A 27025-nucleotide genomic window follows, 5' to 3' on the forward strand; every position below is an offset into this window, starting at 1 on the left:
GCCATACCTTGTTCAAGCTTCACAGGAGGCTTCAGATAAGAAAAGCAATATTATTTTAAGTCAAAGCTATTTTCTGACAGGCATTCAGAAAGCTTATTAAAGTGTTATAAAACCAACTGCTCCTATTTGAGATTGGTATTTAAAGATATTTCGAAAAATGCCTCTGAATTATATTTTAAGTCTTGGTAATGATGGAGAATTAGTCATAAAAGTCAAATTTAAACAATACAGAATTAATTTTCTTTAGATAAACAGCTCCAAATGGGGAGGCTTGTACTGGAGTTGTGCAGCCAAGGATAAAAGTTTGTCATCTGGTGGTGACTTAGAAGAATGCAGGCACATGACAACTAGAACAAAGAATAATTACCCCAGTGTCCTTCCCATAACACACATAAAATATTAGTCACAGGTAAGCAAAATTTGTTTTGGTGGGAGAAGTTGGAAGAATCATTACATTAATAATAGCGTTATTGCTGGCACCTCTACACCTTTGATTGGGTGAATCTGCCACAAAAGATCTCTTTAAAGTGTTTAAAAGCAAAGGTGTCACTTTAAGGAACAGGGTGTGCCTGACCCAAGCCATGGCGTTTTTACTTGCCACATGTGCATGGGAAAGTTGGACAATGACTAAGGAAGACTGTGGAAGAATCAATGCCTTTGAATTATGATGTTGGTGAAGAATATAGAATACATCATGGACTGCCAGAAAAACCAACAAATCTGTCTTGGAAGAAGTACGACCAGAATGCTCATTAGAAGAAACAAGGATAGCGAGACTTCATCTTACTTGCTTTGGACATGTTATCAGGAGGGAATAGTCCCTGGAGAAGAACATCATGCTTGGTAAAGTAGAGGGTCAGGAAAAAAGAGAAAGACCCTCAGTGAGATGGATTGACCTAGTGGCTGCAACAACGGGCTAAAGCATAACACAGATTAGGAGGATGGTGCAGGACTGGGCAGTGTTTCGTTGTGTTGTACATGGAGTCGCTATGAGTTGGAACTGACTCAAAGGCACCTGACAACAACAACATGCAGGAGAAAGATGTGACAGTCTGTTTCCGTAAAGATTTACAGCCTTGGGAACCTTATGGGGGAATTCTATTCTGTCTTACAGGATCACTATGAGTCGGAACCGACTTGACAGCAATGGATTTGGGTTTTCTTTTTTTGGAAGCGATAACATACCAAAAAAAAAAAAAATCCCCACAACTGGACCAATAAGTAACATCACAATAAACAGAGAAAAGATTGAAGTGTCAAGATTTCATTTTACTTGGGTCCACAATCAATACCTATAAAAGCAGGTGTCAAGAAATAAAACAACGTATTGCATTGGGCAAATCTGCTGTAAAATTCCTCTTTAAAGGGTTAAAAAGGAAAGATGTCTCTTTGAGGACTAAGGTGAGGCTGACCCAAGCCATGATATTTTCAATCTTCTTATATGAATGCAAAAGTGGACATTGAATAAAGAAGACCAACAAAGAATTGATGTCTTTGAATTACCACAGTGTCGGTGAAGAATATTGACTATACCATGGACTGACAAAATAATGAACAAATCTGTCTTGGAAGAAGTACAACCAGAATGCTCCTTAGAATCAAGGATGACGAGACTTTATCTCACATGCTTTGGACACGTTATCAGGAGGGACCAGTTCCTGGAGAAGGACATCATGCTTGGTAAAGTAGAAGGTCACTGAAAAAGAGGTGGACCCTTAACATGATGGATTAATACAGTGGCTGGAACAACGGGCTCGAACATAGCAAAGATTCTGAAGAAGGCTCAAGATTAGGCAGTGTTCTGTTGCCCATAGTGTCACTGAGAATTGGAATCAACTCAGCCACACTTAACAACAATATACCTATGTTATATAACATTTGACATCACAATACCAGATTTCATAAAATTCATTAATGTTATGATATCACTGAAGAGCATTTTATGTCTATTTAATAAGATTTATAATATATTTTAAGGGAGTTCCTGCGTGGCACAAATGGTTAAGTATATGACTACTAACCAGGAGGTTGGCAGTTCAAACCTATCCAAAGGTGTCTTGGCAGAAAGGCCTGGTGATCTGCTTCTGAAAGTCGCAGCCTTGAAAACTCTGTGGAGCCCAGGTGTGCTCTACAACATACACGGTCACCATGGGTCTGAATACATTTGATGGCAACTGGTTTGATTAAAGCAAAAATGGTCCAAATTTATAATAGACTTAAATTGATGAGAATTCTAACATGGATAAGAGAGTTATGAAAGGTTTTGGAATATTAAAATTTGATAGATTCACACAATTTTATTTAAATTGGCACATCCGTTTCTGATGTGTATTTTATTTTACTTTTTAAATAATGTGTATTATTTTCAAGTGGCGTGCTAGTTGGCATTTGCTTATGAAAAATGAGATTCTGTTCTGCTCCTTTGAAGTTTTACAGAATGTCATGAAGATGATAATATCCACATGGATTCCATGTCAAATAGTAGTACTTTGGTTTTCCTTGCATTAATTATCACTTGAAAGCAATTTTCACAATTAGTGGGTACATGTGTTAGTAATCTGTGTTCCCATATATTTCCCTTTTCTCCATGGTTCCATGTTGTTTCTGGTTTTCTATTTTTCTTTGAGATGTATGCTTTGAGTGGTTTAAAATAGTGTCTGGTGACCAGCTCCTCATGTAGCCCCTGACATTCCATGAACATACCCATGGAAACAAGCTCACAGTAGTACTGGAAATAAGATACATGGCCATTCTGTTGCCAGAACCTGGGCATTTACGAGACTGATGGCATGCCACTGAAAAGTAGTGCACAACTATTTAAAGCAAATCAGGGTAATTTTCTCTTTCTCCACATCATGCTTCCAGCACAAAAGATGTATCAGCAAGCTAAGTGACATTCTAAAAGTATCTAACTAGGTTTTTTATATGAACCATTCCAGGTAGTGCTTATGACAACACTATCATATAGGTATTCATATTATTCCCATTTTGTAGATTAAAAAGCAGAGGCTTAGAAAGCTTGAGTGATTTTCCAAGGTCTCCAAAGGCGTAGGGCAGCCTTAAAATCACCCATGTCATGCTAATGTCAATGCTGTACCCATCAATGTGCTGTCCACTGTACTTAGGAGGGTGACTTTGTGAGGCATCCAGCGTCCTCTTAACTTTGCATCTCCATACCTCTTCCCATCTCTATTAAGAAGCCATACCCCCAATACAACTGAACAGAAAGTAAAGAGGGGCCCGTAAGGGTGCATTTTAGAGTAGAGTTGGGGTCCCCAAAAGTTAAGTCTGCAGATAGAATTGGGGCAGGTGAGTTTCTCAGTAGCAGCAAGGGCTGGAAATGATAGCTTAGATGAAAAGGAAAGTAGATAAGAAAACTAAAAATGTGATATTATAATCCAAATAGAAGACAGTTAAGGGTAGAATAGACTTTGGAAAGCCCCGAGCGATGTAAAGGGAGAATATGTAAAGCTCTCTCTCTCATTTCAAAAAAAAGGAGGAGTCTACCTAAGGATAAGAGGTGTTCAGAGCAATGTGAACAAAGCAATAATCACATAAATTACTGAAGAAATTGCTTCAGAGATGAAAAAATAGACAAGAAATGGATAGGTTCAATCTGTATAAGAACTGAAAAGAGAGCTATGCTTGTACCCATTCCAGCACATTTTAAGATTTCCAAGGATGGAGAAAAAAAAATATTATGAACACCCAAGAAAAATGAGTAAGCTTCACTCCAACTGGAAAAAGTAAATGTCCTCAGTGAGATGGATTGACACAGTGCCCAATACATGTACTCAAACACAGCCAAGAGCGTGACGATGGCGCAGGACCAGGCAGTGTTTAGTTCTGTCATCGTGAATTGGAACCACTTCCGTGGCAACTAACAACAAGAGTGTACGTGAGTGTAGGTGAATGTTTAGTTTACATGGAACAGCTAGATGTTTTTCCAAAGTCTCCGTGCCAGTTTACCCACTCACAAGTAGTGTATGAGAGTTCCAGTCACTCCACACCCTTGACAACACCAGTGTGCATGTCTGTCTCACCTTAGCCGTTATGGCGAGTGTGCAGAGCTATGGCACTAGGGCTTAAACCCCACTGCATGCTGTTTTGGATTGAATTGTGTCCGCTGAAACTGTGTCGTAAATCCCAACCCCTGTAGTGGTTATAATCCCATTGGGAACGGGTTTTCTTTGTAATGTGAATGAGACATATTAGTGTAGGGTGTGTCTTCAGTTGATCTCTTTTGAGATATACAAGAGGTTAAACAAGCAAGCAAACAAGGATGGGGAAGAGAGATGCCATGCCACACGAACATCACAAAGGAGCCAAGGAATGAAGCTGAAGAGACGAGGACCTTCTCCCAGAACCAACAGAGAAAGCAAGTCTTCCCCTGGAGCAGGCACCCTAATTTCAGACTTCTAGCCTCCTAAATCGTGAGAAAATAAATTTCTGTTTATTCAAGCCACCCACCTGTGGTATTTCTGTCATAGCAGCACTGGATAAGAGATATGCTGACTGAAAAAGTCGAGCACCTTTTCATTTGCATATTTATTATTGAGGTATTCTGTTTTGTGAAGTGTCTATTCAAGTCTTTCGTGCATTTTTTTTTCCCTTGGGTTGCGTATATTTTTTCTTATTGCTTTGTAGAAATTCTTTATATAGTCTGATACGTAAAGATATGTCAGGTATATGTATTATGAATACTTTTTCCAACTCTTTGTCTTGCCTTTTATCTCTTTTCAAGGTGTGTTTGGATGAAAAGAACTTCATAATTTTAACACAGAACAACTTATCAATTTTTATTCTATTTAGTACTTATTTGTGTACTCTTTAAGAAACCTACCCACTCACTCTAAGGTCTCAGAAATCTACTATATTTTCCTCTTAAAGCTGTATTGTTTTCCTTTCCCAATAAGATCAGAAATCCATCAGGAATTGATTATTTTATTTATTTTTGTTGTTGAAAATATACACAGCAAAGCATACACCAATTCAAAAATTTACATCTACTACTTACTGACATTGGTTATAATCTTCAAGTTGTGAAATCATTCTCACCCTCCTTTTCTGAATTGTTCCTCCCCATTAACATAAACTCACTGCCCTTTAAGCTTCCTATCTAACCTTTCCAGTTGTCAATTTGATCCCAAATAGATAGTTCTTTAAAAGAGCACAATGATCAAGGCAGATATTCTTTACTATTTAAGGTAAACTATTATTTGGTTGGAGACCCTCGTGGCATAGTAGTTAAGAGCTACATCTGCTAACCGAGAGGTTAGCAGTTCCAATCCACCAGGGGCTCCTTGGAAACTCAAGGGGGCAGTTCTATTCTGTCCTATAGGGTCACTAAGAGTCAGAATTGACTGGATGACAGTAGGTTTTTATTATTTGGTTTAAAGAAGACTTCAAGGTATATTTTTGGTTTAAGATTTGTTTAAAGATTATCTCAGGGCAATAGTTTTGGGGGTTCACTGAGCCTCAATGGCTCTAGGAAGTCTGGATTCCATGAAAATTTTAAAATCCATTCTGCATTATTCACCCTATTGATCAGGATTCTTCTATAGACTCTTTAAAATGTTCAGTAATGGTAGCAGGGCATCATCCAGTTCTGATCTCATGGCAAAGGAAGCAGTTGTTTATGGAGGCAACTATAGCTATACATTAGTCAGGAATTGATTTTTGTGTGTGGTGTTCAGATGCGTTTGGTTTTCCATGTGAGAAGTCCACTGACCCAATTTTATTTGTTGAAAGGACCCTCCTTTCCTACTTCTGCCCCTGCTCCCCTGAATTGCCTCTGTTTTAAATAACACAACTGTGTATGTGAGGTCTGTTTCTAAACTTTCTTCTCTTCCATTGGTCATTTTGTTTATCCTTGCCTTTCCAAATTAGAAATAAAGTTTAAATAAAAAGAAGAATGTTCTCTTTGTTGTGCTCTGTCTTAGTTATCTAGTACAGTTATAACAGAAATACCACAAATGGATGGCTTTAATGAAAAGAAATTTATTTCTTCTCAGTAAAGTATGTTAGAAGTCCAACTTCAGGGCATCAGCTCCAGGGGAAGGGATTTTCTCTCTGTCAGCTCGGGAGGAAAGTCCTTCTCATCAATCTTCCCCTGGATTAGGAGCTCCTGCTCACAGGAACCCTGGGTTCAAAGGATGCACTCTACTCCCTGCACTGCTTTCTTGATGGTATGAGGTCCCCCTGTCTCTCTGCTCTCTTTTATATCCCAAAAGAAATTGGCTCCAAACACAATCTGATCTTGTAGATTGAATCTTGCCTCATTAACATAACTGCTGCCTATCCCATCTCATTAACATCATAGAGGCAGGATTTACACCACAGAGGAAAACCACATCAGATGAAAAAATGGAGGACAATCACACAACCCTGGGAATCATGTGGTCTAGCCAAATTGATACACATATGTTTTGGGGACACAATTCAATTCACAATGTACCCCAATTCATCTATTCACTGCATGGAAAGAGGGGAATTTTCTGAAATTTAAAAGAAACGGAATACAATTTGATGTTTGGTGGTGCTTTGTATTTTCTGAGAAAATGCAGACTTTTTAGAACTGTGGGATACCGCTAATTTGACTCCTGAGAATCTTGTGACAAGGTCAGAGCTGACTAAAGGTGGGGTAGTGGGGTGTATTGACTTGTCTGTCTGCATATGTATGCCTGTTTGTGTGCACATATGCCTATTCGGGGAAGATTACTTGTATCAGCAGGTGAGGCATTTATGATCTGTCCTTAGGTTGTTGCTTTTCATCTAATTTATGGGTAGAGTGTTGCTATGGTGCTGAACAGCTTTCAGGAGGGCTTCCAGACTAGGACTGTCTAGGAGGAAATGCCTGGTGATCTACTTCCAAAAATCATCCACTAAAAACCCTGTGGATCACAATAGTCTGATCCACAACTGATCTTGAGGATGGTGTAGAATCAGGCAGCATTTTGTTCTATTATTTACGGGGTTGCCATGAGTCAATTAAGCAGCAGCTAGCAACAACAATGACAACATGGACAGCAGTGAACAAAAGGACACACAGTGTAGTTAAATTTCAGCAAATGTGCACCAGTCTTGAAGACAGTGGAAAGGTGAAAAACAGATTGTCCAGAGCCTTTGTTTGCTACAGATAAAAAGGGCAGTAAAATCAGAGGATCTGAATTGATTTTCCAGCCACATGTCATTTAAGGTGTCCTAAGAGTCCGTGAAAGTTTTTTTAGAGACTGATAAAATTGCCTCCAAAATGTTCTACATAAGGACCTTGGTTAAGGGTTGGCTTTTCATCTGCTTTGTTCTAATGATAATAATGCAGAAATTACTAAGGGGAAAGTTTGTAACTGTCTCTATGAAGTTTAGAACCGAATACTCTATGAGAGACCATGAAATGCTTTTTATATGGCTTTGAAATAGCATTTTAGTAAATTAAATTATGTTTTATTTTAAAAAGCTTAAAGTCATAGAATTCTTACTCTATAACCTGTAGGCCTACTGTTTACATTTAATTAGATCGTTTATAGTTAACGAAATACGATGCCTATGATCATTTGGCATAAACAATGATCATTTGATAAATCGAAAAAGTTAAGCTGTTAGGAACATATTCCATGTCAGTGGTCTCTCTCTGTTTCTACACACACACACACACACACACACATAACAACAACAAATATGAGTAAGGAAGACAGCAGAAGAATTGATGCATTTGAATTATGGTATTGGCGAAGAATATTGACTAAACCCTAGACTGCCAGAAGAATGAACAAATCTGTTTTAAAAGAAGTACAGCCAAAATGCTCCTTAGAAGTAAGGATGGTGAGACTTCATATCACTTTGGACACGTTGTCTGGAGAAAGACACCACACCTGGTAAAGCAGAGGGTCAGAGAAAAAGAGGAAGACCACCAATGAGATGGACTGACACAGTGGCTGCAACAACTGGCTTAAGTATAGAAACGATTGTGAGGATGGCACAGGACCAGGCAGTGTTTCGTCCTGTTGTAACAGGGTTGCTATGTGTCAGAACTGACTCAACAGCACCGACCACGACAAACATATACAGTCAATTGCCACATGACATACATCCAGGCAATGTTTGGCTGCATATATGTTGGTGGTCCCATGAGGTTATAATAGAGTTCAGAAATCCCGACTGGAGAATGGGGTGTAGAGGATGTAACCAGATGTAGTGAACACAACCGCTTCTTGCATGCAACACATGTATCTCGTGTCTCTTGTATACAAAACAATTGTGTTGCCAGGCGTGTTATGGTACTGTACATATATGACCTATGACACATATGTCTTGATAGTCATAATAAAAGCCTATGCTTATGCATACCAGTATCCAGTGGTGTCGAGTCTTATGAATGGACTTACAAATAAAAAGTTTACCATATAACAATGTATGTTCCAGAAAGTAGGCAGCAGGATCCAGTCTCATGTATTGCATGTCTCTTGAGTGTTGTAGTGTTCTCTCTCTGTTTAGTCTTTTTTCAAAAATATTACCATGAAGGGCATCACAGCTCCCAAACGTAGCAAAACCTGTGGACGTGACAACAGCAGAAAGAGGCAGAGGAGAAGTATAGATTTAGAAGTGAAACAAAAGGTTGTTAAACAACACTAAGGTGGAAAATCAGTGAATGCGTTTGCTTTCCATTTAGGCTTGTCTCGCTCACAGTGGCTGCAACAACGGGCTCAAGAATAACAATTGTGAGGATGGTGCAGCACCGGGCGGGCAGTGTTTCCTTCTATTGTGTGTAGGGTTGTTATGAGTCCAAATCGACTCGATGGCACCTAACAACACTCCACAGCCTTGACAATCCTCAAAAACAAAGAAAGAGATTCTCCAAGCTGTTCTAACGTCCAAATCTCACAACCTCCTATTTCACGGAATGTATCATGGACGTTAGGAGACGCGTAACTATATATATTATACATACACACATACACACACACACACACACATATATATTTGAACCCTGGTGGTACAGTGGTTAAGAGCTTATATGCATATTTAAAAACAAAACAAAGAAGTATTGCCATGGAGTCGATTCTGACTCATAGCGACCCTATAGGACAGAGTAGAGCTGTCCCATAGGGTCTCCAAGGAGTGGCTGGTGGATTTGAATTGCCAGCCTTCTGGATAGCAGCTGTAGCTCTTAACCGCTTCACCACCAGGACTGCATATATATGTATGGATATGTTTATATATTTGTTGTTGTTAGTTGCCTAGAGTTCACTCTGGCTCTGACTTGGACCCCATGTACAGCAGAACAAAACATTGCCCTGCCCTGTGCCATCTTCATGATCATTGATATGTTCAAGTCCATTGTTGCGGCCACTGTGTTTTTGAACCTTAGGGGGCTCGTCTTCCCTCACTATATCAGACAATTTCTGTTGTGATCCATGGGGTTTTCATTGGCTGATATTCAGAAGTAGATCACCAGTCCTTTCTTCTTAGTCTGTCTTGTCTGGAAGCTCTGCTGAAACCTGTCCACCGTGCGTGACCCTGCTGGTGCTTCAAATACTGGCAGCATAGTTTCCAGCATCACAGCAACACAGCAGCTACCACAGTATGAGAAAACAGACAGACGGGTGGTGGATACACACACGGACATGTATGTATATATATTGGATATATTTGTTATTGTTTTTCAAGGAGTTGGAAAAATGGAGAGCAGTTCTAAGAGAGCTAAGGCTTATGTTTGTATTCCCTACTTTGGACTAAGAAACAGGTGTAAGGCAGCTGAATGCAGAGCACGGGACTCAGGAAGAGGAAGCTCTTCAATCTTGTTTTTCAATGAGGCAGGCACAGAATGGAGAGCTTGTTTTCTTTAGGAAAATCATGCCTCAGGGGGCACAGTCACAGAGGAGGGTCAGGCCACAGTCAGCTGGCTTTGGGGAATGGGCCATGGGGAGGGGTCTTCATCAGGGGCCTTTTGAGTAATCAGCAGTGCTGGGCTCCCTGTGATCAGAAGACCTGGTGGCAAAAGTGATTTCAGAAAATCGTGCCTCAAGTGCTAATCGACAGCGAGTGGATTTGTAGAATACCGTACGAAATGGAAATATGTACACGCTGCTTTTCTTAGGACATTTCATAGACCTTTCTCCCTCCCTCCCTTTGACACAGGAGAGAAGAAAGCAAGTAAACAGGACCCCTGTGTTTCAGAACTGTCTTTTGCAGAGACCTGGCTAGTATGCTTGTTGTCTTTGAGAATGTCATCCACCAGGAGCTGAAAAGGGGTCTCTCCTACTTCTTTTAAGTCCAAAGAAAGGGATTTTATGCAATTCTCATTTAAAGATGGGATAATAAAGCAGAGATGACCTGGAAAGCTTGCAGAAACAGGAACAAGGCATCAGGTCACTCACTTCAGCAGATTTCTCATTTTACGTTTTTAGGGAGTATGGAAAAACTCAAGACATTCTGTACCCACAATGTTTGCAGCAGCTTTGTGTAGTCAGATCTGTTTTTCACGGTTCCCAAGAGCTACACACTAATCTGTGTTTAAGGAGCCCTGGTGACACAACAGTTAAGAGCTTGGCTGCTGACTGAGAAGTTGGTGGTTGAGACCCACTCAGTAGCCCCATGGGAGAAAGACCTGGTGACCTGCTCTCGTAAAGATGACAGCCCAGAAAACCCTATGAGACAGTTCTACTTTGTTAGGTGGGATTGCTGTGAGTGGAAAATTGAGTCTACGGCATTCAACAACAACAGTGTGTATTCACACAGGCCGCCTCCTCAGCACCACACCAACATGACTTATCCCCTGAGTGTGTGCCCTTCTCTGTGCAAGTAAACAAAAGCTGATGGAGCTGGGCTTAGCCATCTCCGGGCATCACAAGTTGCAGTTGACAAGGACGGCTGTTTCTCAGGAGTCGGATCATACAACCAGGAATGCACTAAATTGAGAAAGAGGGCTTTGAAGGAGGGGTGGGGGCAGCTGAGCTGTAAGAGCACTTCCTGAGTGTGGGCACCCCCTCCTTGGGGAGGGGGGCTGGACAAAGGGATTGTTTTCTGTCCACTGCCTGGCAGGATGGTGGCTAGTGCCAAATTCCCCGCCACCGTTTGCAGATGGCTGCCAAAGTCCCGTCCCCCTCATAATAGGGATGTTTGTCTTTGGGAAACACTCTCAGCCTGACTGCTGGCGTTTCCAGGGCATGAGAATTTCCAGTCCTGGAAAAGGAATAAAAACCTAGTCCTTTTCTTTGCTAGCCAGTAGAGATGCTGACTCCCCCCCAGTGGAGGGTAGCTTTGTGTTTAGCCCAGAGATTGTCTTTGATCCAAGCCAATGGAACAAAAGCTGATTATCTCACCTTTAAATAGAGGGGTGTCAGCAAGAACACTGAAGCCTTAGGGGGCGGAGAAGTGGGACATGGCCAGGAGGCCCCTCCGAGGGCCGGGGCAAACAGCCACAGAGGAAGTGCATGAGAAAGAACACACACACGCACACACAAGTCACCCCTGCAAACACTGGAGCCATTCTTTACAGCTACTTGTGTTTGTGTAAAAACGAAACTGTAGTTAAACTGTGACATTAATTCATTTTTGAGGAGAAACTTCAGTCCTTCATTGCACAGTGTATGTGCAGTACATGTCTGATGTCACCAAGCAGTTAGGTTGGCTAAAGGTGATTCTCAGCTGTCATCACAAGCTGGCACCAAATGTTGTGGCTTTCTTCCTGGAAGGAGCCAGGCTTGAATGGTTCTGGAGCTCAGCAAGCAGGAGGCAGGGCCTGGCCACCCAAGGGGGAACAGACCCTTAGTGGGAGCAGGCACTGGACCAGTGGTAGGTCAACCCCAGGGTATATGTTTCATTGTGATATAAGTTACAGTTTCTAGAACTCCAACCTTGTACCTCATTTTTTTTACTAAAATCTTGAAAAGAAAGCTGACTTTATTTTGTGATACTGGGGAAGTGACTTCTTTGTGATTCAGGTTCTCCATCTATAAAATGGAATAGGCGAACCCTTCCGGTTGTTGTTACTGTCAGGTACGATTGAGTCAGCTCTGACTCGTGGTGACCTTACATGCAAGAGAATAAAACATTGCCTGGTCCCGTGCTTTTTTCACGATTGTTGGTATGTTTGAGTCCATTGTTGCAACTGTTGTGTCCATCTGTTTCGTTGGGGATTTCCCTCATTTCATTGGCCCTTTACTGAACATGGTGTCCTTTTCTAGCAAATCTATTGCCAAAGATCTCTCTAAAGTTTTAAAAAAGTAAAGATGTCACTTTGATAACTAAGGTGCATCTGACTCAAGCCATGGTCTTTTTAATCGCTTCATATGCATGCAAAAGTTGGATGATGAAAAAGAAAGACAAAAGAAGAATTGATGCATTCAAATTGTGGTGTTGGCAAATAGTACCGAATATACTGTGGACTGCTAGAAGATCAAACAAATCAGTCTTAGAAGAAATACAACCAAAACGCTCCTCAGAAGTGAGAATGGTGAGCCTTTGACTAGCTTACTTTGGACACATCATCAGGAAAGACCGATCAGTAGAAAAGAATTTATAAAGATAGATAGTGTCTATCAAAATGTATTATAATATCAATTCTACAAGATGATTTGTTAAAAAATTATATATGTATACACACACGCACACACATATATATATATATATATATATATATATATATATATATATATATATATACAGGGGCCCTGGTGGTACAGTGGTTATATACAGGAGCAGTGGTGGTGCAGTGGTTACAGCACTCAGCTGCTAACTGACAAGTTGGTGGCTCAAACCACCAGCTGCTCCATGGAGAAAGGTGTAGTAGTCTTCTGTAAAGATTTAAAGCCCTGCAAACCCTATGGGTTTCCTACTTTGTCCTATAGGGTCACTATGAGTTGGAATCAACGCTACAGCAATGGGTTTTACATATATATATATATACACACACACACTTGGTTTTCAAGTTATGATTGAAAATATATAAATTTGTCCTATATGTATTATAATAATAATTATCAACCATTCATTAGGAACTATATCTGAGGCACAGGTGGTGCAGGACTAGGCAACATTTCTGTCTCCACAAGTCAGAGCCAACTTGATGGCATCTGACAACAACGACATTAACTGCTTTAAACTTACTGACTCCTTTCAGCTGTATAGTATTCTTACGAGGTGGGTAATATAATCCCCATTTTATAGGTAAGAAAATTGAAACACCTTATCCAGATGGTAAGTGTGACTCTTGAGTTTCCATTGCTGATTCCAAAGCTTGCCCTTAGTTGCGACACTGCATGTAAACTGAGAAATCTGTACCTCATTGGTACAATATTTGCACAGCTTGCCTCTGTAAACAGAGTAGACAGAGGACCATGGTAGAGGCACAAATTGAGAAATCCTTGTGTTTTGTCTGTTGATGTTGCAACAAAAAGCGAGATGTGTTTCTATCTTGACCCAAGAACTCGATTCCTACACAAGGATAGAATGATCCAGCGTGCCATGTGGTTCACCGAAGCAAGCATGGAAAAGAGCAGATCTGTTTCTGTCCAACTGTGGTCCTAGAAGTGTGCTTCAAGAAATCTCTCTCTTGGATAATAAAGTCGCTCCTTTTTTTTTTTTTTTTTAATTTTTATTGTGCTTTAAGTGAAAGTGTAAAAAATCAGGTCAGCCTCTCGTACAAAATTTACACACACCTTGCTATACACTCCTAATTGCTCTCCCCCTAATGAGATAGCACAGTCCTTCCCTACACTCTCCCTCCTCGTGTCCATTTGGGCAGCGTCTGGTCCCCTTTGCGCTCTGGTCTCCCCTCCAGACAGGAGATGCCAATGTAGTCTCATGTGTCTACTTGATCCAAGAAGCTCGTTCTTCACCAGTATCATTTTCCATCCCATATCCCAGTCCAATCCCTGTCTGAAGAGTTGGCCCCGGGAATGTTTCCTGTCTTGGGCTAGCAGAAGGTCTGGAGACCATGGCCTCTGGGGTCCTTCTAGTCCCAGCCTGACCATTAAGTCTGGCCTTTTTATGAGAATTTGGGGTCTGCATCCTACTGCTCTCCTGCTCCCTCAGGGGTTCTCTGTTGTGTTCCCTGTCAGGGCAGTCATCGGTTGTGGCCAGGCACCATCTAGTTCTTCTGGTCTCAAGCTGATGTAGTCTCTGGTTTATGTGGTCCTTTCTGTCTCTTAGGCACATAATTACCTTCTATTTTTGGGTGGTTTTGGTGTTCTACATTCTTCCTTGCTCCAGGTGGGTTGAAACCAATTGATGCATCTTAGATGGCCTCTTGCTAACATTTAAGACCCCAGACGCCACTCTCCAAAGTGGGATGCAGAATGTTTTCTTAATAGATTTTATTATGCCAGTTGACTTAGATGTCTGCTGAAACCATGGTCTTCAAACCCCCACACCTGCTACTCTGGCCTTCGAAGCATTAAGTTTATTCGGGAAACTTCTTTGCTTTTGGTTTAGTCCAGTTGTGTTGACCTACGCTGTATTGTGTGTTGTCTTTCCCTTCACCTAAAATAGCTTTTATCTACTAATTAGTGAAAATCCCTCTCCCTCCCTCCCTCCCTCCCCGCTCTCGTAACCTTCAAAGAATATTTTCTTCTCCATTTAAACTATTTCTCGAGTTCTTATAATAGTGGTCTTTTACAATATTTGTCCATTTGCAACTGACTAATTTCACTCAGCATAATGTCTTCCAGATTTCTCCATGTTATGAAACGTTTCATGGATTAATCATTGTACTTTATCGATGCATACTATTCCATTGTGTGAAAATTGTGTGAATATACCATAATTTATCCATTCATCTGTTGATGGGCACCTTGATTGCTTCCAACTTTTTGCTATTATAAACAGTGCTGCAATGAACATGGGTGTGCATATATCTGTTTGTGTAAAGGCTCTTATTTCTCTAAGATATATTCCAAGGAGTGGAATTGCTGGCTGGAATGGTAGTTCTATTTCCAGTTTTTTAAAGAAGTGCCAAATCGATTTCCAAAGTAGTTGTACCATTTTACATTCCCACTAACAGTGTATAAGTGTTCCAGTCTCTCTACCTCCCCAGCATTTATTATTTTCTGTTTTTTTGATTAATGCCAGCCTTGTTGGAGTGGGATGGAATCTCATTGTAGTTTTGATTTGCATTTCTCTAATGGCTAATGATTGTGAGCATTTCCTTATGTATCTGTTACTACCTGAATGTCTTCTTTAGCGAAGCGCCTGTTCATATCCTTTGCCCGTTTTTTAATAGGGTTATTTGTCTTTTTGTAGTTGAGTTTTTGCAGAATCATGTAGATATTAGAGATCAGACGCTGACCAGAAATGTCACAGCTAAAACCTTTTTCCCAGTATGTAGGTAATTTTTTTACTCTTTTGGTGAAGTCTTTGGATGAGCACAGGTGTTTGATTTTTAGGAGCTCCCAGTTATCTGGTTTCTTTTCTGCATTTTTAGTAATGTTACGTATACTGTCTATGCCATTTATTAGGGCTCCTAACATTGCCCCTATTTATTCTTCCATGATCTTTATCATTTTAGATTTTATGTTTAGTCCTTTGATCCATTTTGAGTTCCTTTCTTGTGCATGGAGTGAGGTATGGGTCTTGTTTCATTTTTTTGTAGGTGGATATCCAGTTATGCCAACGCCGTTTGTAAAACGACTGTCTTTTTCTCAGTTAACTGACTTTGGGCCTTTGTCAAATATCAGATGCTCATTCATATGTGAATGGGTTTATGCCTGGAGTCTCAATTCTGTTCCGTTGGTCTATGTATCTGTTGTTGTACCAGTACCAGGCTGTTTTGACTACTGTGGCGGTATAATAGGTTCTAAAATCAGGCACTTTGTTCTTTTTCAGTAATGCTTTACTTATCTGGGGTCTCTTGCCCTTCCATATGAAGTTGGTGATTTGTTTCTCCATCTCATTAAAGAATGTCATTGGAATTTGCATTGGAATTGCATTGTATCTATAGAAGGCTTTTGGTAGAACAGACATTTTTACAATGTTAAGTATTCCTACCCATAAGCGAGGTATGTTTTTGGACTTATGTAGGTCTCTTGCAGGAGTATCTTGTAGTTTTCTTTGTATAGGTCTTTTACGTCTCTGGTAAGATTTATTCCTATGTATTTTATCTTCTTGGGGGCTACTGTAAATGGTATTGATTTGATTTCCTCCTCGATGTCCTTTTTGTTGGTGTAGACGAATCCAACTGATTTTTGTATGTTTATCTTGTATCCTGATACTCTGCTGAACTCTTCTATTAGTTTCAGTAGTTTTCCTGAGGATTCCTTAGGGTTTTCTGTGTATAAGATCATGTTAGAAACACTGGCGGCGTAGTGGTTAAGTGGTACAGCTTCTAACCAAAGGGTCGGCAGTTCGAGTCTGCCAGGTGCTCCTTGGAAACTCTATGGGGCAGTTCTACTCTGTTCTAGAGGGTCACTATGAGTCTGAATCGACTCGACGGCACTGGGTTTTTTGGTTTTTTGAGGGGGGGAAGATTATGTCATCTGCAAATAGACATACTTTTACTTCTTCCTTACCAGTCTGGATGCCTTTATTTCTTTATCTAGCCTAATTGCTGTGGGTAGGACCCCCAGCACAATGTTGAATAAGAGTGGTGATAAAGGGCATCCTTGTCTGGTTCCTATTCTCAAGGGGAATGCTTTCAGGCTCTCTCCGTTTAGGATGATGTTAGCTGTTGGCTTTGTATAAATGCCCTTTATTATGTTGAGGAATTTTCCTTCTATTCCTATTTTCTGAGTTTTTATCATGAATGGGTGTTGGACTTTGCCAAATGCCTTTTCTGCATCAATTGATAAATTCATGTGATTCTTGCCTTTTGTTTTATTTATATGGTAGGTTACATTAATTGTTTTTCTAATGCTGAACAATCCCTGCATACCTGGTATGAATCCCACTTGGTCATGGTGAATTATTTTTTTTTGATATGTTGTTGAATTCTACTGACTAGAATTTTGTTGAGGATTTTTGCATCTAAGTTCATGAGGGAGGCAGGTTATGTAATTTTCTCTCTCTTTTTTTTTTTTGTGGTGTCTTTAGCTGGTTTTGGTATCAGGAATATGCTGGCTTCATACAATTAGTTTGGGAATATTTCATCCTTTTCTACGCTCAGAAATACCTTTAGTAGTAGTGGTGTTACGTCTTCTCTGAAAGTCTGGTAAAACCTTGCAGTGAAGCCGTTAGGGCCAGGGCATTTTTGTTGTTGTTGGGAGTTTTTTTGATTACTTTTTCAATCTCTTCTTTTGTGATGGGTCTATTTGGTTGTTCTACATCTGTTTGTGTTAGTTTAGGTAGGTAGTGTGTTTCTAGGGAATCATCCATTTCTTCTAGGCTTTCAAATTTATTAGAGTACAATTTTTCATAGTAATCTGATATGATTCTTTTAATTTCAGTTGGGTCTGTTGTGATATCACCCATGTCATTTCTTATTCTGGTTATTTGTTTCTTTTGCTGTTTTTCTTTTGTCAGTTTGGCCAATGGTTTATCAATTTTTTTGATTTTTTCAAAGAACCAGTTTTTGGTCTTGTTAATTCTTTCAATAGGTTTTCTATTCTCTGATTCATTTAATTCTGCTCTAATTTTTATCATTTGTTTTCTTCTGGTGCCTGAGGGTTTCTTTCATTGCTCCCTTTCTATGTGTTAAAGTTGTAGGGACAGTTCTTGGATTTCGTCTCTTTCTTCTTCTTGGATGTGTACTTTTATTGATATAAGTTGACCTCTGTGTGCTGCTTTTGCCGTGCCCCAAAGGTTCTGATAGGAGGTGTTCTCGTTCTCATTGGATTCTGTGAATTTCTTTATTCCCTCCTTAATGTCTTCTATAACCCAGTCTTTTTTGAGCAGGGTATTATTCAGTTTCCAAGTATTTGATTTCTTTTCCCTGGTTTTTCTGTTTTTGATTTCTACTTTTAAGGCCTTATGGTCTGAGAAGATGCTTTGTAACATTTCGATGTTTCAGATTCTGCAAAGGCTTGCTTTAGGACCTAATATGTGGTCTGTTCTAGAGAATGTTCCATGTGCACTAGAAGAGAAAGTATACTTTACAGCTGTTGGGTGGAGTGTTCTGTATATGTCTGTGAGGTCAAGTTGGTGATTGTGGCATTTAGATCTTCCGTGTCTTTATCGAGCTTCTTTCTGGATGTCCTGTCCTTCACCGAAAGTGGTGCGTTGAAATCTCCTACTATTATTGTGGAGCTGTCTATCTCACTTTTCAATGCTGATAGAGTTTGTTTTATGTACCTTGCAGCCCTGCCATTGGGTGCATAAATATTTAATATGGTTATATCTTCCTGGTAAATTGTCCCTTTAATCATTATATAATGTCCTTCTTTATCCTTTGTGGTAGATTTAACTTTAAAGTCTATTTTGTCAGAAATTAATATTGCCACTCCTGCTCATTTTTGATTGTTGTTTGCGTGATATATTTTTTCCATCTTTTGAGTTTTAGTTTGTGTTTGTGTTTCTAAGGTGTGTCTCTTGTAGGCAGCATATAGACGAATCGTGCTTTATTATCCATTCTGCCACTCTCTGTCTCTTTATTGGTGCATTTAGTCCATTTACATTCAGTGTAATTATAGATAAGTACGAGTTTAGTGCTGTCATTTTGATGACTTTTTTTGTGTGTTGTTTACAGTTTCATTTTTCCACTAACTTTTTTGTACTGAGAAATTTTTCTTTGTAAATTGTGTGTTCCTCATTTTCATTGTAGCTGAATTTGTTTTTGCTGAGTTTTTATGTTTATCTTGGTTTTTATTTTGAAGTATGGGATTGTTAGTCTTCTTTGTGGTTACCTTAATACTTACCCTGTTTTTCTAAGTATAAACTTAAGGTCTCCCTATATCACCTTGATTTCTTCTGTATATGGAAGATCTATGGCTACAGTATTTAGTCCCTCTTTATTGATTATTGTCATCTTTTACATAATGACATCAGTGATTCCCTGTTTTGAGCTTTTTTTTTATCTTATTTTATTTTTGTGATTTCCCTGTCTGAGTTGATATCAGGATGCTGTGTTCTGTGTCATTGTGTTGCATTGATTTGTGATATTATTGATTTTCTAACCAAAGAATTCCCTTTAGTATTTCTTGTAGTTTTTGTTTGGCTTTTGCAAATTCTCTGATCTTGTGTTTATTTGTAAATGACTTAATTTCACCTTCATACTTGAGAGAAAGTTTTGCTGCATATATGATTCTTGGCTGGCAATTTTTTTTCTACGATGCTCTATATATGTCATCCCATTGCCTTCTTTTTTTTTTTTAAATAATTTTTATTGTGCTTTAAGTGAAAGTTTACAAATCGAGTCAGTCTGTCACATATAAGCTTATATACACCTTACTCCATACTCCCACTTACTCTTCCCCTAATGAGTCAGCCCGCTTCCTCCTTCCAGTCTCTCCTTTCATGACAATTTTGCCAGTTTCTAACCCTCTCTACCCTCCTATCACCTCTCCAGAGAGGATATGCCTTCACAGTCTCAAGTGTCCACCTGAAACAAGTAGCTCACTCTTCATCAGCATCTCTCTCCTACCCACTGTCCAGTCCCTTCCATGTCTGATGAGTTGTCTTTGGGGATGGTTCCTGTCCCGAGCCAACAGAAGGTTTGGGGACCATGACCGCCAGGATTCTTCTAGTCTCAGTCAGACCATTAAGTCTGGTCTTTTTATGAGAATTTGGGGTCTGCATCCCACTGTTCTCCTGCTCCCTCAGGGGTTCTCTGTTGTGCTCCCTGCCAGGGCAGTCATCGGTTGTGGCCGGGCACCATCTAGTTCTTCCGGTCTCAGGATGATGTAAGCTTCTGGTTCATGTGGCCCTTTCTGTATCTTGGGCTCATAGTTATCGTGTGACCTTGGTGTTCTTCATTCTCCTTTGATCCAGGTGGGTTGAGACCAACTGATGCATCTTAGGTGGCCACTCATTAGCATTTAAGACCCCAGATGCCACATTTCAAAGTGGGATGCAGAATGTTTTCATAATAGAATTATTTTGCCAATTGACTTAGAAGTCTCCAAACCTCCGCCCTAGCTCCACTGACCTTTGAAGCATTCAGTTTTTTCCGGAAACTTCTTTGCTTTTGGTCCAGTCCAGTTGAGCTGACCTTCCGTGTATTGAGTATTGTTCTTCCCTTCACCTAAAGTAGTTCTTATCTACTAACTAATCAGTAAATAACCCTCTCCCACTCTTCCTCCCTCCCCCCCTCGTAGCCACAAAAGTATGTGTTCTTCTCAGTTATTTCTCAAGATCTTATAATAATGGTCTTATACAATATTTGTCTTTTTGCCTCTGACTAATTTCACTCAGCATAATGCCTTTCAGGTTTCTCCATGTTATGGAATGTTTCAGAGATTCGTCACTGTTCTTTATCGACATGTAGTATTCCATTGTGTGAATATACCATAATTTATTTAACCATTCATCCATTGATGGACACCTTGGTTGCTTCCAGCTTTTTGCTATCGTAAACAGAGCTGCAATAAACATGGGTGTGCATATATCTGTTCATGTAAAGGCTCTTATTTCTCTAGGATATATTCCAAGGAGTGGGATTTCTGGGTTGTATGGTAGTTCTATTTCTAAGTTTTTAAGAAAATGCTAGATAGATTTCCAAAGTGGTTGTATCATTTTACATTCCCACCAGCAGTATATAAGAGTTCCAATCTCTCCACAGCCTCTCCAACATTTATTATTTTGTGTTTTTTGCATTAATGCCAGCCTTGTTGGAGTGAGATGGAATCTCATCGTAGTTTTAATTTGCATTTCTCTAGTGGGTTTTATTTTTTAATGGCTAATGATTGAGAGCATTTTCTCATGTATCTGTTAGCTGCCTGAATATCTTCTTTAGTGAAGTGCGTGTTCATATCCTTTGCCCACTTTTCGATTGGGTTTTTTGTCTTTTCGTGGTTGAGTTTTAACAGAATCACATAGATTTTAGAGATGAGGCCCTAGTCGGGGATGTCATAACTGAAAATTTTTTCCCAATCTGTAGGTGGTCTTTTTACTCTTTTGGTGAAGTCTTTAGATGAACATAGGTGTTTGATTTTTAGAAGCTCCCAGTTATCTGGTTTCTCTTCATCATTTTTGGTAATGTTTTGTATTCTGTTTATGCCTCGTATTAGGGCTCCTAACGCTGTCCCTATTTTTTCTTCCATGATCTTTATCGTTTTAGTCTTTATGTTCAGGTCTTTGATCTACTTGGAGTTAGTTTTTGTGCATGGTGTGAGGTATGAGGCCTATTTCACTTTTTTGCAAATGGATATCCAGTTATGCCAACACCATTTGTTAAAAAGACTATCTTTTCCCCAGTTAACTGACACTGGGCCTTTGTCAAATATCAGCTGCTCCTATGTGGATGGATTTATATCTGGGTTCGCAATTCTGTTCCATTGGTCTATGTGCCTGTTGTTGTACCAGTACCAGGCTGTTTTGACTACTGTGGCTGTATAATATGTTGTAAAATCAGGTAGAGTGAGGCCTCCCACTTTCTTCTTCTTTTTCAGTAATGCTTTACTTATCCGGGGCTTCTTTTCTTTCCATATGAAGTTGGTGATTTGTTTCTCCATCACATTAAAAAATGTTATTGGAATTTGGATAGGAAGTGCATTGTATGTACAGATGGCTTTTGGTAAAATAGATATTTTTACTACGTTAAGTCTTCATATCCATGAGCAAGGTATGTTTTTCCACTTATGTAGGTCCTTTTTATTTTCTTGCACTAAAACTTTGTAGTTTTCTTTGTATAGGTCTTTTACATCTTTGGTAAGATTTATTCCTAAGTATTTTATCTTCCTGGGGGCTACTGTGAATGGTATTGATTTGGTGATTTCCTCTTTGATGTTCTTTTTGTTGATGTAGAGGAATCCAAGTGATTTTTGTATGTTTATCTTATAACCTGATACTCTGCCAAACTCTTCTATTAGTTTCAGTAGTTTTCTGGAGGATTCTTTAGGGTTTTCTGTGTATAAGATCATGTCATCTGCAAATAGAGATAATTTTACTTCCTCCTTGCCAATCCGGATGCCCTTTATTTCTTTGTCTAGCCTGATTGCTCTGGCTAGGACCTCTAGCACAATGTTGAATAAGAGCGGTGATAAAGGGCATCTTTGTCTGGTTCCCGTTCTCAAGGGAAATGCTTTCAGGCTATCTCCATTTAGGGTGATGTTGGCTATTGGCTTTGTATAGATGCCCTTTATTATGTTGAGGAATTTTCCTTCAATTCCTATTTTGCTGAGAGTTTTTATCATGAATGGGTGTGGGACTTTGCCAAATGCCTTTTCTGCATCCATTGATAAGATCATGTGGTTTTTGTCTTTTGTTTTATTTATATGGTGGATTACATTAATGGTTTTTCTAATATTAAAACAGCTTTGCATACCTGGTATAAATCCCACTTGGTCATGGTGGACTATTTTTTTGATATGCTGTTGAATTCTATTCACTAGAATTTTGTTGAGGATTTTTGCATCTATGTTCTTGAGGGATATAGGTCTGTAATTTTCTTTTTTTGTGGTGCCTTTACCTGGTTTTGGTATCAGGGTTATGGTAGCTTCATAGAATGAGTTAGGTAGTATTCCGTCCTTTTCTATGCTCTGAAATACCTTTAGTAGTAGTGGTGTTAACTCTTCTCTGAAAGTTTGGTAGAACTCTGCAGTGAAGCCTTCCAGGCCAGGGCTTTTTTTTTATTGGGAGTTTTTTGATTACCTTTTCAATGTCTTTTTTTGTTATGTGTGTATTTAGTTGTTCTACTTCTGATTGTGTTAGTTTAGGTAGGTCGTGTTTTTCCAGGAATTCATCCATTTCTTCTAGGTTTGTAAATTTGTTAGAGTACAATTTTTAGTAATAATCTGATAGGATTCTTTTAATTTCAGTTGGGTCTGTTGTGATGTGGCCCATCTCGTTTCTTATTCGGGTTATTTGTTTCCTTTCCTGTATTTCTTTAGTCAGTCTGGCCAATGGTTTATCAATTTTGTTAATTTTTTCAGAATACCAGCTTTTGGCTTTGTTAATTCTTTCAATTGTTTTTCTGTTCTCTAATTCATTTAGTTCAGCTCTAATTTTTATTATTTGTTTTCTTCTGGTGCCTGATGGATTCTTTTGTTGCTTGCTTTCTATTTGTTCAAGTTGTAGGGACAGTTCTCTGATTTTGGCTCTTTCTTCTTTTTGTATGCGTGCATTTATTGATATAAATTGACTCCTGAACACTGCTTTTGCTGTGTCCCAGAGGTTTTGATAGGAAGTGTTTTCATTCTCATTGCATTCCGTGAATTTCTTTATTCCCTCCTTAATGCCTTCTATAACCCAGTCTTTTTTGAGCAGGGTATTGTTCAGATTCCAAGTATTTGATTTCTTTTCCCTAATTTTTCTGTTATTGATTTCCACTTTTATGGCCTTGTGGTCTGAGAAGATGCTTTGTAATATTTCGACGTTTTGGATTCTGCAAAGGTTTGTTTTATGACCTAATATGTGGTCTATTCTAGAGAATGTTCCATGTGTGCTAGAAAAAAAAGTATACTTTGCAGCTGTTGGGTGGAGTGTTCTCTATAAGTCTATGAGGTCAAGTTGGTTGATTGTAGCAATTAGGTCTTCCGTGTCTCTATTGAGCTTCTTACTGAAAGTTCTGTCCTCCAAAAGTGGGGTGTTGAAGTCTCCTGCTATAATTGTGGAGGTGTCTATCTCACTTTTCAGTTCTGTTAAAGTTTGTTTTATGTATCTTGCAGCTCTCTCATTGGGTGCATAAATATTTAATATGGTTATATCTTCCTGGTCTCTTGTCCCTTTAATCATTATGTAGTGTCCCTCTTTATCCGTCGTGGTGGATTTAACTTTAAAGTCTATTTTTTCAGAAATTAATATTGCTACTCCTGCTCTTTTTTGCTTGTTTGCTTGATATATTTTTTTCCAACCTTTGAGTTTTAGTTTGTTTGTGTCTCTAAGTCTAAGGTGTGTCTCTTGTAGGCAGCATATAGACAGATCGTGTTTCTTTATCCAGTCTGAGACTCTCTGTCTCTTTATTGGTGCATTTAGTCCATTTACATTCAGCATAATTATAGATAAGTATGAGTTTAGTGCTGTCATTTTGATGCCTTTTTGTGTGTGTTGTTGACAATTTCATTTTTCCACTTACTTTTTTGTGCTGACGTTTTTCTTTGTAAATTATGTGTTCCTCATTTTCATAGTATTTGACTTTATGTTTGCTGAGTCGTTATGTTTTTCTTGGTTTTTATTTTGAGTTATGGAGTTATTATACCTCTTTGTGGTTACCTTAATATTTATCCCTATTTTTCTCAGTAAAAACCTAACTTGTATTGTCCTATATCACGCTGTTTCCCTCTCCATATGGCAGTTCTATGCCTCCTTAATTTAGTCCCTCTTTTTGATTATTGTGATCTTTTACGTATTGACTTCAATGATTCCCTGTTTTGAGCATTTTTTTTTCTTTTCAAAATTAATCTTAATTTGTTTTTGTGATTTCCCTATTTGAATTAATATCAGGATGTTCTGTTCTGTGTGTTGTGCTCGTATCTGATATTATTGATTTTCTGACCTAACAATTTCCTTTAGTATTTCTTGTAGCTTTGGTTTGGTTTTTGCAAATTCTCTAAGCTTGTGTTTTTCTGTAAATGTTTTAATTTCACCTTTGTATTTGGGAGAGAGTTTTGCTGGATATATGATCCTTGGCTGGCAATTTTTCTCTTTCAGTGCTGTATATATGTCATCCCATTGCCTTCTTGCCTGCATGGTTTCTGCTGAGTAGTCTGAACTTATTCTTATTGATTCTCCCTTGTAGGAGACCTTTCTTTTATCCCTGGCTGCTTTTAAAATTTTCTCTTTGTCTTTGGTTTTGGCAAGTTTGATGATAATATGTCTTGGTGATTTTCTTTTGGATCAATCTTATATGGGGTTCGATGAGCATCTTGGATAGATACCCTTTCGTTTTTCATGATATCAGGGAAGTTTTCTGCCAACAGATCTTCAACTATTCTCTCTGTATTTTCTGTTATCCCTCCCTGTTCTGGGACTCCAATCACACGCAAGTTATCTTTCTTGATAGAGTCCCACATGATTCTTAGGGTTTCTTAATTTCTTTTATCTGATTTTTTTTCAGCTATATTAGTGTCAATTCCCTTGTCCTCCAGGTCACCCACTCTGCATTCCAATTGCTCGAGTCTGTTCCTCTGACTTCCTATTGAGTTGTCTAATTCTGTAATTTTACTGTTAATCTTTTGGATTTCTGAATTCTGTCTCTCTATGGATTCGTGCAGCTTATTAATTTTTCCACTATGTTCTTGAATAATCTTTTTGATTTCTTCCACTGCTTTATCAGTGTGTTCCTTGGCTTTTTTTGTAGATTGCCTTATTTCATTTCTGAGGTCATCCGTGATGTCTTGAAGCATTCTGTATATTAATCTTTTATATTCTGCATCTGGCCATTCCAGGATTGTATCTTCCTTTGGGAAAGATTTTGAATCTTTAGTTTGGGGAGTTGTAGAAGCAATCATGGTCTGCTTCTTTATGTGGTTTTATATTGACTGCTGTCTCTGAGCCATCAATAAGATATTGTAGTGATTTATTTTATATTTGCTCACTGAGTCTTATCTTGTTTTGTTTTCTTTCAATATGTGTAGATGGGCTACTAGATTGCACTATCTTGATTGTTGTAGCCCTTGAATCACTTATGTCCTATTACCAGCTGGTTTGGGCTGTTACCAGATATATAAGCCTAAGAGTCCGTTCACTATTCTTGAGTGGAATCTGATTTTGGGTCATCAAGTGTGTGGTGCAGACTGTCACCTATCCACCTAGAGGAGCAGTGGTGATAGTTGAGTGCACCAGATTCTAGTAGCTGCAGGGTTTCACCCTCCAGGGGGGTCAGGATACTGACAGGCTTTCCCCAAGTGCCAGTGAGGTATGCGTGTCTCTTTTCCTAAAGCACTTTGGTGGGCGGGCTCTGCAGCTGTACCTTAGGTCCCCAGTGCAAGTACCTCTACAGATTGGTAGGTGTCACCCTCCTTAGACCCCTAAGGCAGGAGGCTAGGTGGTCTGGGGGGAGCTTCAGCCCTCAGTTCCGTGTTGTGGGTCAGTGAGGGCTCTGTTGAATACGCACAGATATCAGACCTGGGAAACTTGTCTTTCCAGTAATCCGCTAAAACAATTACAGTCAGATCCCTATCAGAATTGCCTTTGCATTATAATAGCCACCTTGTTCCCTGTAGGGACGAAAGCCCAAGACTGTGGATCTCATATGCTTGGCTGGAGCTGGTTCTGTATTTTTAGTCCAGTTAGGGAAGGATTTTTGGTCCCAGGGTTTTTTGTAGCTGCTTCTCTCAGGCCAGGAGAATGGGTTAGGAAAAGACCAAAAAACAAAAAGAAAAACAGCAGAGCACTTTACTCTCTGGCTCAGGAAATTCCAATGTTAATGAAGCCACCTGGGAAGGGGAGGGGAGGGATCAGATAAATAGGAGAGAGTAGCATCCCGGAATATAGACAAAGTTACTTATCTTGTTTGGTGATGACTCTTTTATCTGAGATTCCTGAGGGGTGTGTAGCCTGTGTGCGCTGGCTGGGTCGAGATTGCCCCTGAGGGTCAGGCCCGTGTCCTATGCTTGTGCTGTTTCAAAAGCCTTGGTCAGTTCCTCCGCTCCCAGTCCAAAGCCCAGCACCAAGGTTCCCTGGCTGGGACGCCGCACTCCAGACTCCAAAATCAGTCGCTGCCTCCTGGTGACTTCTCCTCCTGTCAGCCATGTCACTGCGCTGTCTGTGTGCACTGGCTGGGCTTTCCTCGAGGTCACTTCTGTGGGTTAGGGCTGTGACCTGTGTTTGTGCCATCTCAGGATGCCACGCTCAGCTCCCCTGCACCCAGTCCAAAGCCCGGTGCCAAGGTTTTCTGACTGGGATGCTGGCTCCAGGCTCCGAAAGCAGTTGTTGCTTCCCCGTGGTTGTTTGTTCTCAGTCTCTTTCACTCAGGTCAACTCTTTAGATCTGTGTTTGGTGGTCAGGGTTCGTAGATTGTCATGTATGTGATTGATTCACTTGTTTTCCCGAGTCTTTG

This window comes from Elephas maximus, chromosome 1, assembly GCF_024166365.1.
Source record: "Elephas maximus indicus isolate mEleMax1 chromosome 1, mEleMax1 primary haplotype, whole genome shotgun sequence".
Taxonomy (NCBI): Eukaryota; Metazoa; Chordata; class Mammalia; order Proboscidea; family Elephantidae; genus Elephas; species Elephas maximus.